This window comes from Oncorhynchus kisutch, linkage group LG18 (assembly GCF_002021735.2).
Source record: "Oncorhynchus kisutch isolate 150728-3 linkage group LG18, Okis_V2, whole genome shotgun sequence".
Lineage (NCBI taxonomy): Eukaryota > Metazoa > Chordata > Actinopteri > Salmoniformes > Salmonidae > Oncorhynchus > Oncorhynchus kisutch.
The window spans coordinates 19,243,345-19,259,371 of record NC_034191.2 but is presented as its reverse complement, the minus strand read 5'-3'; the positions used below and the strand labels follow the sequence as shown (position 1 = coordinate 19,259,371).

The 16,027-nt window shown below is 43.9% G+C and overlaps 1 protein-coding gene across 3 annotated transcripts in view; it reads left to right on the top strand.

Moving 5' to 3' along the window:
- epha4l (eph receptor A4, like) overlaps positions 1-10,486 on the top strand; it is an 88,761-nt gene extending 78,275 nt beyond the window's left edge. For all 3 annotated transcript variants that reach the window (XM_031795778.1, XM_031795779.1, XM_031795780.1), the window contains exon 18: positions 9,044-10,486. The gene's annotated coding sequence lies outside the window, so the exon portion shown is untranslated. The remainder of the gene's footprint in view (positions 1-9,043) is intronic.
- The last annotated feature ends 5,541 nt before the right edge of the window (positions 10,487-16,027 follow it).

Below are 16,027 nucleotides of genomic sequence, written 5' to 3'. Positions count from 1 at the left end.
ACATACTGTAGTACTGTGTAACTCGCTCTCTGCAGTGTATACATACTGTAGTACTGTCTGACTCTCTCTCTGCAGTGTATACATACTGTAGTACTGTCTAACTCTCTCTCTCTCTCTCTCTCTCTCTCTGCAGTGTATACATACTGTAGTACTGTGTAACTCTCTCTCTCTCTGCAGTGTGTACATACTGTAGTACTGTCTAACTCTCTCTCTCTGCAGTGTGTACATACTGTAGTACTGTGTAACTCTCTCTCTCTCTGCAGTGTGTACATACTGTAGTACTGTCTAACTCTCTCTCTCTGCAGTGTGTACATACTGTAGTACTGTCTAACTCTCTCTCTCTGCAGTGTGTACATACTGTAGTACTGTGTAACTCTCTCTCTGCAGTGTGTACATACTGTAGTACTGTCTAACTCTCTCTCTGTGCAGTGTGTACATACTGTATTACTGTGTAACTCTCTCTCTGCAGTGTATACATACTGTAGTACTGTGTAACTCTCTCTCTGCAGTGTGTACATACTGTAGTACTGTCTAACTCTCTCTCTGCAGTGTGTACATACTGTAGTACTGTCTAACTCTCTCTCTCTGCAGTGTATACATGCTGTAGTACTGTCTAACTCTCTCTCTCTGCAGTGTGTACATACTGTAGTACTGTGTAACTCTCTCTCTCTCTGCAGTGTATACATACTGTAGTACTGTCTAACTCTCTCTCTGCAGTGTGTACATACTGTAGTACTGTCTAACTCTCTCTCTGCAGTGTATACATACTGTAGTACTGTCTAACTCTCTCTCTGCAGTGTGTACATACTCTAGTATTGTCTAACTCTCTCTCTGCAGTGTGTACATACTGTAGTACTGTCTAACTCTCTCTCTGCAGTGTATACATGCTTTAGTACTGTCTAACTCTCTCTCTCTGCAATGTATACATACTGTAGTACTGTCTAACTCTCTCTCTCTGCAATGTATACATACTGTAGTACTGTCTAACTCTCTCTCTCTGCAATGTATACATACTGTAGTACTGTCTCACTCTCTCTCTCTGCAGTGTATACATGCTGTAGTACTGTCTAACTCTCTCTCTCTGCAGTGTGTACATACTGTAGTACTGTGTAACTCTCTCTCTCTCTGCAGTGTATACATACTGTAGTACTGTCTAACTCTCTCTCTGCAGTGTGTACATACTGTAGTACTGTCTAACTCTCTCTCTGCAGTGTATACATACTGTAGTACTGTCTAACTCTCTCTCTGCAGTGTGTACATACTCTAGTATTGTCTAACTCTCTCTCTGCAGTGTGTACATACTGTAGTACTGTCTAACTCTCTTTCATGCCGTGTATACATGCTTTAGTACTGTCTAACTCTCTCTCTCTGCAATGTATACATACTGTAGTACTGTCTAACTCTCTCTCTCTGCAATGTATACATACTGTAGTACTGTCTAACTCTCTCTCTCTGCAATGTATACATACTGTAGTACTGTCTCACTCTCTCTCTGCAGTGTGTACATACTGTAGTACTGTCTAACTCTCTCTCTCTGCAATGTATACATACTGTAGTACTGTCTAACTCTCTCTCTCTGCAATGTATACATACTGTAGTACTGTGTAACTCTCTCTCTGCAGTGTATACATACTGTAGTACTGTCTCACTCTCTCTCTGCAGTGTCTACATACTGTAGTACGGTCTAACTCTCTCTCTCTGCAATGTATACATACTGTAGTACTGTCTAACTCTCTCTCTCTGCAATGTATACATACTGTAGTACTGTCTAACTCTCTCTCTCTCTGCAGTGTGTACATACTGTAGTACTGTCTAACTCTCTCTCTCTCTGCAGTGTATACATACTGTAGTACTATCTAACTCTTTCTCTCTCTGCAGTGTGTACATACTGTAGTACTATCTAACTCTCTCTCTCTCTGCAGTGTGTACATACTGTAGTACTATCCAACTCTCTCTCTCTCTGCAGTGTATACATACTGTAGTACTATCTAACTCTCTCTCTGCAGTGTGTACATACTGTAGTACTATCTAACTCTCTCTCTCTCTCTGCAGTGTGTACATACTGTAGTACTATCTAACTCTCTCTCTCTCTCTGCAGTGTGTACATACTGTAGTACTATCTAACTCTCTCTCTCTCTGCAGTGTGTACATACTGTAGTACTGTCTAACTCTCTCTCTCTCTGCAGTGTATACATACTGTAGTACTGTGTAACTCTCTCTCTCTCTCTACAGTGTGTACATACTGTAGTACTGTGTAACTCGCTCTCTGCAGTGTATACATACTGTAGTACTGTCTAACTCTCTCTCTGCAGTGTATACATACTGTAGTACTGTCTAACTCTCTCTCTCTCTCTCTCTTTCTCTGCAGTGTATACATACTGTAGTACTGTGTAACTCTCTCTCTCTCTGCAGTGTGTACATACTGTAGTACTGTCTAACTCTCTCTCTCTGCAGTGTGTACATACTGTAGTACTGTGTAACTCTCTCTCTCTCTGCAGTGTGTACATACTGTAGTACTGTCTAACTCTCTCTCTCTGCAGTGTGTACATACTGTAGTACTGTCTAACTCTCTCTCTCTGCAGTGTGTACATACTGTAGTACTGTGTAACTCTCTCTCTGCAGTGTGTACATACTGTAGTACTGTCTAACTCTCTCTCTCTGCAGTGTGTACATACTGTAGTACTGTCTAACTCTCTCTCTGCAGTGTATACATACTGTTGTACTGTCTAACTCTCTCTCTGCAGTGTGTACATACTGTAGTACTGTCTAACTCGCTCTCTGCAGTGTATACATACTGTAGTACTGTCTAACTCTCTCTCTGCAGTGTGTACATACTGTAGTACTGTCTAACTCTCTCTCTCTCTGCAGTGTATACATGCTGTAGTACTGTCTAACTCTCTCTCTCTGCAATGTATACATACTGTAGTACTGTCTAACTCTCTCTCTCTCTCTCTCTCTCTCTCTGCAGTGTATACATACTGTAGTACTGTGTAACTCTCTCGCTCTCTCTACAGTGTGTACATACTGTAGTACTGTGTAACTCGCTCTCTGCAGTGTATACATACTGTAGTACTGTCTGACTCTCTCTCTGCAGTGTATACATACTGTAGTACTGTCTAACTCTCTCTCTCTCTCTCTCTCTCTCTCTGCAGTGTATACATACTGTAGTACTGTGTAACTCTCTCTCTCTCTGCAGTGTGTACATACTGTAGTACTGTCTAACTCTCTCTCTCTGCAGTGTGTACATACTGTAGTACTGTGTAACTCTCTCTCTCTCTCTGCAGTGTGTACATACTGTAGTACTGTCTAACTCTCTCTCTCTGCAGTGTGTACATACTGTAGTACTGTCTAACTCTCTCTCTCTGCAGTGTGTACATACTGTAGTACTGTGTAACTCTCTCTCTGCAGTGTGTACATACTGTAGTACTGTCTAACTCTCTCTCTGTGCAGTGTGTACATACTGTATTACTGTGTAACTCTCTCTCTGCAGTGTATACATACTGTAGTACTGTGTAACTCTCTCTCTGCAGTGTGTACATACTGTAGTACTGTCTAACTCTCTCTCTCTGCAGTGTGTACATACTGTAGTACTGTCTAACTCTCTCTCTCTGCAGTGTATACATGCTGTAGTACTGTCTAACTCTCTCTCTCTGCAGTGTGTACATACTGTAGTACTGTGTAACTCTCTCTCTCTCTGCAGTGTATACATACTGTAGTACTGTCTAACTCTCTCTCTGCAGTGTGTACATACTGTAGTACTGTCTAACTCTCTCTCTGCAGTGTATACATACTGTAGTACTGTCTAACTCTCTCTCTGCAGTGTGTACATACTCTAGTATTGTCTAACTCTCTCTCTGCAGTGTGTACATACTGTAGTACTGTCTAACTCTCTCTCTGCAGTGTATACATGCTTTAGTACTGTCTAACTCTCTCTCTCTGCAATGTATACATACTGTAGTACTGTCTAACTCTCTCTCTCTGCAATGTATACATACTGTAGTACTGTCTAACTCTCTCTCTCTGCAATGTATACATACTGTAGTACTGTCTCACTCTCTCTCTCTGCAGTGTATACATGCTGTAGTACTGTCTAACTCTCTCTCTCTGCAGTGTGTACATACTGTAGTACTGTGTAACTCTCTCTCTCTCTGCAGTGTATACATACTGTAGTACTGTCTAACTCTCTCTCTGCAGTGTGTACATACTGTAGTACTGTCTAACTCTCTCTCTCTGCAATGTATACATACTGTAGTACTGTGTAACTCTCTCTCTGCAGTGTATACATACTGTAGTACTGTCTCACTCTCTCTCTGCAGTGTCTACATACTGTAGTACGGTCTAACTCTCTCTCTCTGCAATGTATACATACTGTAGTACTGTCTAACTCTCTCTCTCTGCAATGTATACATACTGTAGTACTGTCTAACTCTCTCTCTCTCTGCAGTGTGTACATACTGTAGTACTCTCTAACTCTCTCTCTCTCTGCAGTGTATACATACTGTAGTACTATCTAACTCTCTCTCTCTCTGCAGTGTGTACATACTGTAGTACTATCTAACTCTCTCTCTCTCTGCAGTGTGTACATACTGTAGTACTATCTAACTCTCTCTCTCTCTGCAGTGTATACATACTGTAGTACTATCTAACTCTCTCTCTGCAGTGTGTACATACTGTAGTACTATCTAACTCTCTCTCTCTCTCTGCAGTGTGTACATACTGTAGTACTATCTAACTCTCTCTCTCTCTCTGCAGTGTGTACATACTGTAGTACTATCTAACTCTCTCTCTCTCTGCAGTGTGTACATACTGTAGTACTGTCTAACTCTCTCTCTCTCTCTGCAGTGTATACATACTGTAGTACTGTGTAACTCTCTCTCTCTCTCTACAGTGTGTACATACTGTAGTACTGTGTAACTCGCTCTCTGCAGTGTATACATACTGTAGTACTGTCTAACTCTCTCTCTGCAGTGTATACATACTGTAGTACTGTCTAACTCTCTCTCTCTCTCTCTCTTTCTCTGCAGTGTATACATACTGTAGTACTGTGTAACTCTCTCTCTCTCTGCAGTGTGTACATACTGTAGTACTGTCTAACTCTCTCTCTCTGCAGTGTGTACATACTGTAGTACTGTGTAACTCTCTCTCTCTCTGCAGTGTGTACATACTGTAGTACTGTCTAACTCTCTCTCTCTGCAGTGTGTACATACTGTAGTACTGTCTAACACTCTCTCTCTGCAGTGTGTACATACTGTAGTACTGTGTAACTCTCTCTCTGCAGTGTGTACATACTGTAGTACTGTCTAACTCTCTCTCTCTGCAGTGTGTACATACTGTAGTACTGTCTAACTCTCTCTCTGCAGTGTATACATACTGTTGTACTGTCTAACTCTCTCTCTGCAGTGTGTACATACTGTAGTACTGTCTAACTCGCTCTCTGCAGTGTATACATACTGTAGTACTGTCTAACTCTCTCTCTGCAGTGTGTACATACTGTAGTACTGTCTAACTCTCTCTCTCTGCAGTGTATACATGCTGTACTACTGTCTAACTCTCTCTCTCTGCAATGTATACATACTGTAGTACTGTCTAACTCTCTCTCTCTCTCTCTCTCTCTCTCTGCAGTGTATACATACTGTAGTACTGTGTAACTCTCTCGCTCTCTCTACAGTGTGTACATACTGTAGTACTGTGTAACTCGCTCTCTGCAGTGTATACATACTGTAGTACTGTCTGACTCTCTCTCTGCAGTGTATACATACTGTAGTACTGTCTAACTCTCTCTCTCTCTCTCTCTCTCTGCAGTGTATACATACTGTAGTACTGTGTAACTCTCTCTCTCTCTGCAGTGTGTACATACTGTAGTACTGTCTAACTCTCTCTCTCTGCAGTGTGTACATACTGTAGTACTGTGTAACTCTCTCTCTCTCTGCAGTGTGTACATACTGTAGTACTGTCTAACTCTCTCTCTCTGCAGTGTGTACATACTGTAGTACTGTCTAACTCTCTCTCTCTGCAGTGTGTACATACTGTAGTACTGTGTAACTCTCTCTCTGCAGTGTGTACATACTGTAGTACTGTCTAACTCTCTCTCTGTGCAGTGTGTACATACTGTATTACTGTGTAACTCTCTCTCTGCAGTGTATACATACTGTAGTACTGTGTAACTCTCTCTCTGCAGTGTGTACATACTGTAGTACTGTCTAACTCTCTCTCTCTGCAGTGTGTACATACTGTAGTACTGTCTAACTCTCTCTCTCTGCAGTGTATACATGCTGTAGTACTGTCTAACTCTCTCTCTCTGCAGTGTGTACATACTGTAGTACTGTGTAACTCTCTCTCTCTCTGCAGTGTATACATACTGTAGTACTGTCTAACTCTCTCTCTGCAGTGTGTACATACTGTAGTACTGTCTAACTCTCTCTCTGCAGTGTATACATACTGTAGTACTGTCTAACTCTCTCTCTGCAGTGTGTACATACTCTAGTATTGTCTAACTCTCTCTCTGCAGTGTGTACATACTGTAGTACTGTCTAACTCTCTCTCTGCAGTGTATACATGCTTTAGTACTGTCTAACTCTCTCTCTCTGCAATGTATACATACTGTAGTACTGTCTAACTCTCTCTCTCTGCAATGTATACATACTGTAGTACTGTCTAACTCTCTCTCTCTGCAATGTATACATACTGTAGTACTGTCTCACTCTCTCTCTCTGCAGTGTATACATGCTGTAGTACTGTCTAACTCTCTCTCTCTGCAGTGTGTACATACTGTAGTACTGTGTAACTCTCTCTCTCTCTGCAGTGTATACATACTGTAGTACTGTCTAACTCTCTCTCTGCAGTGTGTACATACTGTAGTACTGTCTAACTCTCTCTCTGCAGTGTATACATACTGTAGTACTGTCTAACTCTCTCTCTGCAGTGTGTACATACTCTAGTATTGTCTAACTCTCTCTCTGCAGTGTGTACATACTGTAGTACTGTCTAACTCTCTCTCTGCAGTGTATACATGCTTTAGTACTGTCTAACTCTCTCTCTCTGCAATGTATACATACTGTAGTACTGTCTAACTCTCTCTCTCTGCAATGTATACATACTGTAGTACTGTCTAACTCTCTCTCTCTGCAATGTATACATACTGTAGTACTGTCTCACTCTCTCTCTGCAGTGTGTACATACTGTAGTACTGTCTAACTCTCTCTCTCTGCAATGTATACATACTGTAGTACTGTCTAACTCTCTCTCTCTGCAATGTATACATACTGTAGTACTGTGTAACTCTCTCTCTGCAGTGTATACATACTGTAGTACTGTCTCACTCTCTCTCTGCAGTGTCTACATACTGTAGTACGGTCTAACTCTCTCTCTCTGCAATGTATACACACTGTAGTACTGTCTAACTCTCTCTCTCTGCAATGTATACATACTGTAGTACTGTCTAACTCTCTCTCTCTCTGCAGTGTGTACATACTGTAGTACTGTCTAACTCTCTCTCTCTCTGCAGTGTATACATACTGTAGTACTATCTAACTCTCTCTCTCTCTGCAGTGTGTACATACTGTAGTACTATCTAACTCTCTCTCTCTCTGCAGTGTGTACATACTGTAGTACTATCTAACTCTCTCTCTCTCTGCAGTGTATACATACTGTAGTACTATCTAACTCTCTCTCTGCAGTGTGTACATACTGTAGTACTATCTAACTCTCTCTCTCTCTCTGCAGTGTGTACATACTGTAGTACTATCTAACTCTCTCTCTCTCTGCAGTGTGTACATACTGTAGTACTGTCTAACTCTCTCTCTCTCTGCAGTGTGTACATACTGTGTAACTCTCTGCAGTGTGTACATACTGTGTAACTCTCTGCAGTGTGTACATACTGTGTAACTCTCTGCAGTGTGTACATACTGTGTAACTCTCTGCAGTGTGTACATACTGTAGTACTATCTAACTCTCTCTCTCTCTCTGCAGTGTGTACATACTGTAGTACTATCTAACTCTCTCTCTCTCTGCAGTGTGTACATACTGTAGTACTGTCTAACTCTCTCTCTGCAGTGTGTACATACTGTGTAACTCTCTGCAGTGTGTACATACTGTGTAACTCTCTGCAGTGTGTACATACTGTGTAACTCTCTGCAGTGTGTACATACTGTAGTACTATCTAACTCTCTCTCTCTCTGCAGTGTGTACATACTGTGTAACTCTCTGCAGTGTGTACATACTGTGTAACTCTCTGCAGTGTGTACATACTGTGTAACTCTCTGCAGTGTGTACATACTGTGTAACTCTCTGCAGTGGTGAGCTCATTGAGTGCTGAGCTGTTTGAGTGGTGTGTTAATAAACCAGCAGCCTGGCACCTGAGGCCGTAGAGTAGATCAATAAGCCCTGTTCTCAGATCAGTCACTGCTCTAAACCCCCTGGCGTGTGAATGAGGACGATTAATCACTGACTGAGTCAGCAGACAGCACACCACAGCCGCTGACACCTGGGTTCAAATAGTATTTGAAGTAATTTTGAATACTTTTCCTGGGATTGATTGCGCTTGCCTGGTGCAATGGAACCAATAGAAGAGTAGCAAAACTGAAAACCCCGCCCATCTGGCACTCCAGGCAGGCTAAACCAAATTATTAAAATATTTGAACGATTTTAAATAGGCTGCAGACCTGGGTTTAAATACTATCATAGCGGCATGACTCAGGATCGGTTCCCATGATGAAGGAAATGTTTTCCATTGTTGGCTTTTTTCAACCAATAATGCAGTGATGTCATTGTATCAGTTGGCGAAGGCTGATGTTCTTGTTAAGCATTGAATGACTAGAACTTTCCATATGCTTTAACTGGTATGTGTTGTTGGGCATCACAAGGATATTTGAGTAGTTCTATGCCAGGCAGAAACTGGCATTCAAACGGAACACTTTCAAAACCAACCATGGCTGACGTGATCTCTCAAACGCAATCTCTCTCTCTCTCTCTCTCTCTCTCTCTCTCTCTCTCTCTCTCTCTCTCTCTCTCTGTCTCCCCCCACCCGCTTCTCTCTCTCCTCCAGCTGCCACCACCTTTCATCAACAGGATTCCTCCTTCTCTCCATGACCAGAATTCCTCCTCTTCTCCTTGGAGTCTCCTCCAACTCCATCTCTCCATGACTGGCACGTTCGCTGTTCGGCGTCGCTCCATTTTTCAGAACGGACAAACAGACTAGCGATCCATGACCACCATCAACAGCTTACGAAAACAATATGAATGATTCAGCAACGCTTAAAAAACATTTAAATAATGTAATATAAACTAGACCCTGCTCCAGCAGACGATGTACTTGTTTTATGAATTTTTAAGTTTATTTTCCTTTGTGTTTTTGGTTTGCATGTAAAGTGAGCATGTGTATGTGTGTGTGCTTGAGTGAGTGAATGAGTGTGTATTTGTGTTTGAGTGAGTGAGTGAGTGAGTGAGTGTGTGTGTGTGTGTGTGAGTGAGTGAGTGAATTAATGTGTGTTTGTGTCTGTATGAGTGTCTATGATGTCTTCAAAATAATATCAATAGTTGTCTGTTTTTATGCTACAGTGGAGCGGGTTTACGGATTTGTTTTTGGAATTTCATGACCTGCTTTGTGTCGACAAAAACAATGTAAAGTGTGCCACTACTCCTGCTCTGTCAATCCTCTTCAGCAACAGCATTTAAAGAGTTTTGATGTTTTCAACACATCCTTAATTGCAATGGCTTTAGTAGTGGGATCCAGTGGATTATATAGACAATAGCCTCCTGTACTGACAGAGACACAGCAGGACAGATGGACAGTCAGCGGCATAGACTCTCTCATTAGAAAGCAGATTGGACTCCCCGAGCTGAAGAAAAATCTTTCTGGATTTTGAGCAGGGGATGTATGTAGTCAACAAGGACTTGAGGCTGAAAAGGGTGATAAGAAGGGAATATCATTGATCTCGTTTCATTTAGATGTTTCAGATATTCACCAAATGACAGTCAGGTTACATTCAAAGGACTTAAAAAAATATACAAATTATACAATCGTTAGTATCTGAATGTTTTTCCGATCATATGCGATGATTGACATACTACAGATTCCTCCGTCCTCCATACCAGCCCAGCTCAATGATCTTCTCTTTGCTGAAGTAGGGTTTTAATCCGTCAACGACCTGTCATGTGGAAATATGCAAGAAGTGTGAGGAAAACAGAATGTACTATATAATACTTTTACATTTAGTTAATGATGAAACAACCTAAGACAACACACATTAAGGTTTGTCATTGTATGCCTTCTGATACCATATGACCCAGCCATGTAGACCTAACATTCTTTTAATCTTCTTTTTGTTGTTGTAATATTTTTGTTAGATTTTTGGTCATTTGTTTTATTTTGTCAAGGATTTTAGGTACATGTAACTTATGTCATTATTTATGGTCTTTTATATCTAGTTTGTAAAATGAAGGGTTGCCATGTGGTGCGTTCTTATTAAAGTAGAAACCATCAAACTGGCTTTGTTTCCTGCTTATTATAATAATAAACACACACACACACTCACTTCCCAGTGAGTTGGCAGTGAGATCCCTCTGCGGCACATGAGCACAGATACATCTATCTGACTGTGAGCTGCAGGTTGTGTCTCGGGCCACAAGGCGTCGGAGAGATTTTTGGCACGGTCGGTGTGTTTAATCAGAACAACATCTGCTTCCTGCGCTCATTTCCAGGGGCGATAAAACACTTATTGTCCGAGGCTTTGATGGGGAGAGAAAGAGAGAGAACAGCTACCATTCAAAAAATGGCCTCAGAAGTACTGTATTCTCTGCCAAATTGTGTTTTACACGTTTCCCGAGGAAGGCATGCATATGTTAGCTAGGGATGAACGATTGCAGAAGGAGATGCTTATCGGCTTTGAAGGGAAAACGTGTGGTGTGTGTGTGTGTGTGTGTAAGTTTGTGTGTGTGGGCGTGTGCGTGTGTGTGTGTGTACTTGCAGGGTCATGTGGTGGGTCTTTGAAAGAAGACAACAGAACATTTCACATTATTGGATTGAAGTTTAACAAGATCAAATTCCACAAAACATTCCTATTTTAATGTTCAACTCCAGACCATCGACCATTTTGAAAAGCAAGTCAGAAATACTCAACCTTCATAGTCATACTGTTACTGTTTCTATTTTTATTATCCTTTTTGAACTCTGCATCATTGGGAAGAGCTAGTTAGCAAGAGTTCCACGGTAAAGACTACACCACCCACCCGTTGTATTCGGAGCATTGGACAAGTAACATTTGATTTGATTTGAGACAAATAGGAATGGAGACAAAGAGAAGCAGAGGTTTGACAGTGTAAGAGATGGAGGAGATGGAGGAGAAAACGAGAGACAGAAATGAGAAAGAGCTGCACAGAGATAGTGAAAAGATAGAGGCAGAAAGAGAGGTATAGGTCATTTGGAAATAATAGGTCTCTAGTCTAATGGTCTAGGTCTCTAAAGCTAGGTCTCTAGTCTAATGGTCTAGGTCTCTAAAGCTAGGTCCCTAGTCTAATGGTCTAGGTCTCTAAAGCTAGGTCTCTAGTCTAATGGTCTAGGTCTCTAAAGCTAGGGCTCTAGTCTAATGGTCTAGGTCTCTAAAGCTAGGTCTCTAGTCGAATGGTCTAGGTCTCTAAAGCTAGGTCTCTAGTCTAATGGTCTAGGTCTCTAAAGCTAGGGCTCTAGTCTAATGGGCTAGGTCTCTAGTCTAATGGTCTAGGTCTCTAAAGCTAGGTCTCTAGTCTAATGGTCTAGGTCTCTAAAGCTAGGGCTCTAGTCTAATGGGCTAGGTCTCTAGTCTAATGGTCTAGGTCTCTAAAGCTAGGTCTCTAGTCGAATGGTCTAGGTCTCTAAAGCTAGGTCTCTAGTCTAATGGTCTAGGTCTCTAAAGCTAGGTCTCTAGTCGAATGGTCTAGGTCTCTAAAGCTAGGTCTCTAGTCTAATGCTCTAGGTCTTTAAAGCTAGGGCTCTAGTCTAATGGGCTAGGTCTCTAAAGCTAGGTCTCTAGTCTAATGGTCTAGGTCTCTAAAGCTAGGTCTCTAGTCTAATGGTCTAGGTCTCTAAAGCTAGGGCTCTAGTCTAATGGTCTAGGTCTCTAAAGCTAGATCTCTAGTCTAATGGTCTAGGTCTCTAAAGCTAGGTCTCTAGTCGAATGGTCTAGGTCTCTAAAGCTAGGTCTCTAGTCTAATGGTCTAGGTCTCTAAAGCTAGGTCTCTAGTCTAATGGTCTAGGTCTCTAAAGCTAGGTCTCTAGTCGAATGGTCTAGGTCTCTAAAGCTAGGTCTCTAGTCTAATGCTCTAGGTCTTTAAAGCTAGGGCTCTAGTCTAATGGGCTAGGTCTCTAAAGCTAGGTCTCTAGTCGAATGGTCTAGGTCTCTAAAGCTAGGTTTCTAGTCTAATGGTCTAGGTCTCTAAAGCTAGGTCTCTAGTCTGCTAAATAAGCTGGGTATGTCAGTCATCTTGAAAGCTGAGGTATTGACCAATGTTTTGGGACATGAGTTGGAATGCAGTCTCTCTCTCCTCACCACTACTACCAGCAAATGACAACCACAACCCAGTGGTCCTCTCAATAACATGGTTTCACCTCAGTTGTTCTTCCCAATGAGGTCCAAGAACAGTCTGATGGATTGTGTTAATTATTCCTTTCATTCGGGAGAAGCTAAATTACAGATGGCAGAATAAGACATGCCAATATGCCAATGTTTACACCATTGTTATAATATATCTGACATTAATGTGGAGCAATGTAGCATAATGTGAAATATTATACCATATTTATTTTAGTGAAAAGAAATTAAAGGTTTTCTGGCATTTTTCTATAACATCTTGTTCAGATGTTTGACCATTTTGTTTGTGGAAATGGTCTGAAGTTCACGTTTCAGACGTAACTTCATATTGAAATCACTTGGACCCACTTATGTTGTCATTCAAACGCAGACTGAAAGTAGGGTGAAGGCTTGAGATTCAACGTTCCCAGCCCTACCAACCCCGCTTTTCCAACCTTCAGATGAAGTGCTAGCTTTTCTGGCTTGATCCTCCAACCCCTTACTGTCAGAGCCAAGGGTTAGATTGGAACCTTTTGTGATGTTACTCAATTTGAATATTTGAAAGACAGACTTTGCCAGCATGAACAATAGTACACAATAGTACACCACCTCTTCAGATTGACATCGCCATTAACCACATCTGCTGTGTAGGGACTCTAGAGTCTAGAGGAGGTCCTTCATTTAGGTCCCCACAATGTCATAATCCATAATCCAAACGCTTCAACTCTAATCTCTGGACCAACAGGAGAGGGAAGTGTTTTTCTGTTTCACAAAGCAGTCTATTAAACAGTGCTAATATGAAGAAGGGTGAAATAGTGCTAATATGAAGAAGGGTGAAATTGTGCTATTATGAAGAAGGGTGAAATAGTGCTATTATAAAGAAGGGTGAAATAGTGCTATTATAAAGAAGGGTGAAATAGTGATATTATGAAAGTGAGTGTCATAAAGAGACTGAAACTGGAACTTCAGCAAAATAAACCCAGCGAAGATGGAAGGATGAGATATTTCACTAGCATGAAGCTCCCTTTCTCCTTGAGAGAAAGAGACCCATGAAAATAAAAGGAACAAAAAAACTGATATATAAGAAATCTAAACTATTAAACATTTTCTTGTGTATGTTTTTTTCCATCCAATAACTTCTGAATATGTCCCCTCCCTCCCTCCCTCCCTCCCCATCCCCTCCCCTCCTCTCCCTGCCTCCCTCCCTCCCTCCCTCCCTCCCCATCCCCTCCCCTCCTCTCCCTGCCTCCCTCCCTCCCTCGCTCTCCTCCTCTTCTCTCTTCCCTCCCCTCCTCCTTTCCTTCCTCTCCTCCCTCCCCTCCCCTCCTCCTCTCCCTGCCTCCCTCCCTCCCTCCCTCCCCATCCCCTCCCCTCCTCTCCCTGCCTCCCTCCCTCCCTCGCTCTCCTCCTCTTCTCTCTTCCCTCCCCTCCTCCTTTCCTTCCTCTCCTCCCTCCCCTCCCCTCCTCCTCTCCCTCCCTCCCTCTCCTCCTCTCCTCTCTTCCCTCACCTACTCCTTTCCTTCCTCTCCTCCATCCCCTCCCCTCCTCCTCTCCCTCCCTCCCTCTCCTCCTCTCCTCTCTTCCCTCCCTCCTCCTTTCCTTCCTCTCCTCCCTCCCTCCCTCCCTCCCTCCCTCCCTCCCTCCCTCCCTCCCTCCCTATTCTCCTCTCCTCTCTTCCCTCCCCTCCTCCTTTCCTTCCTCTCCTCCCTCCCTCCCTCCCTCCCTCCCTCCCTCCCTCCCTCCCTCCCTCCCTCCCTCCCTCCCTCCCTCCCTCCCTCCCTCCCTCCCTCCCTCCCTCCCTCCCTCCCTCCCTATCCTCCTCTCCTCTCCTCCTCCCCTCCTCCTTTCCTTCCTCTCCTCCCTCCCTCCCTCCCTATCCTCCTCTCCTCTCTTCCCTCCCCTCCTCCTTTCCTTCCTCTCCTCCCTCCCTCCCTCCCTCCCTCCCTCCCTCCCTCCCTCCCTCCCTCCCTCCCTCCCTCCCTCCCTCCCTCCCTCCCCTCCTCCTTTCCTTCCTCTCACACAACCCCTCCCCCCCTCCCCTCCCTCCCTCCCTCCCCTCCTCCCCTCCCTCCCTTCCTCCCTATCCTCCTCTCCTCTCTTCCCTCCCCTCCTCCTCTCCCTCCCTTCCTCCCTATCCTCCCTCCCCTCCTCCCTCCCCTCCTCCTTTCCTTCCTCTCCTCCCTCCCCTCCTCCTCTCCCTCCCTCCCTCCCTATCCTCCCTCCCCTCCTCCCTCCCCTCCTCCTTTCCTTCCTCTCCTCCCTCCCCTCCTCCTCTCCTCCTGAAAACTCCTCTAATCTTGCTGCATTCTTTTATTATGACACTCACTTTCAACTCCTTTAATTGGGGACTGACAGGCCTGCAGCCAACTTCTGTCAGCTGGAAGGGAGGGGTGAAGGAGTAGCGGGTCCTGGAATAGAGGGTCGGGGAGGGGAATGGGAGACGCAACAAAACTTGTGTTTACGTATTCTGTGTTCGTCACCTCGTAAAACATGTCATCGTCCACATCTGTCTGAGAGCTGGAGGGAGAATTAGGGTAACATAGACCCAGAATTCACTGCTTATATCATCCTGGCTGCAGTTGATCCAAGATGGACTCCACTTGGCAATAACAGCCATGGACATATGCCTATAACAAAGCAACCATAGACCTCGACAAGGGAAACACTCAACACTGGATACTCATTAAGTCTTGCTGCTCAATGGCTTCACACAGAGTGACCACCAGTGACCAAACACAAAGTGATGAATAAGTTGTCCTTCAAATCAAATCAAATCAAGCACACCTGCTTTGTGTCTAAAAAAATGGACACTACCTCCAGTGGTATTATCCCCAGTGATTGCTTGTGTGTATGCTGGTGGAGGTTTATCAGTGTGTCCGGGACCAGATTAATCTTACCTCCAGGCCCGGGGGTCTATTCAGCCAGCTGGTCGGCCTTTAGGCTAGTCCCAGATGATGGTGGTCAGCCCCTTATCCCTCTGCCGCAGAGCTGGCCCCACCTGATATCCTGACCTCTGACCCCTGTGGTAATCTCCACAACAAACCACTTTCCCCTAACACTGCTGTCTGTCTGTTTGTCCAGCACATTGGCCTGCCTCTTCAGCACATAACTGTGCTGAGTGGGGTGGTGGGGTGGTGGGGTGATTTTGAAGGATTTGGGGATTGTGTGTGTTTGTGTGTGTTTGTGTGTATGTGTGTGTGTGTGTGCGTATTTGTAGGTTCAGGGTGGATTTGGGTGAGATCCCTGCAGGCCATCCCCAGGTTAATCAAGTCACTCCTCCCTCTCCTCCACTCCTCCCTCTCCTCTCCTCCACTCCTCCCTCTCCTCTCCTCCACTCCTCCCCTCTCCTCCACTCCTCCCTCTCCTCCACTCCTCCCTCTCCTCTCCTCCCTCTCCTCCCTCTCCTCCACTCCTCCCTCTCCTCTCCTCCACTCCTCCCTCTCCTCCACTCCTCCCTCTCCTCTCCTCCACTCCTCCTCTCCTCT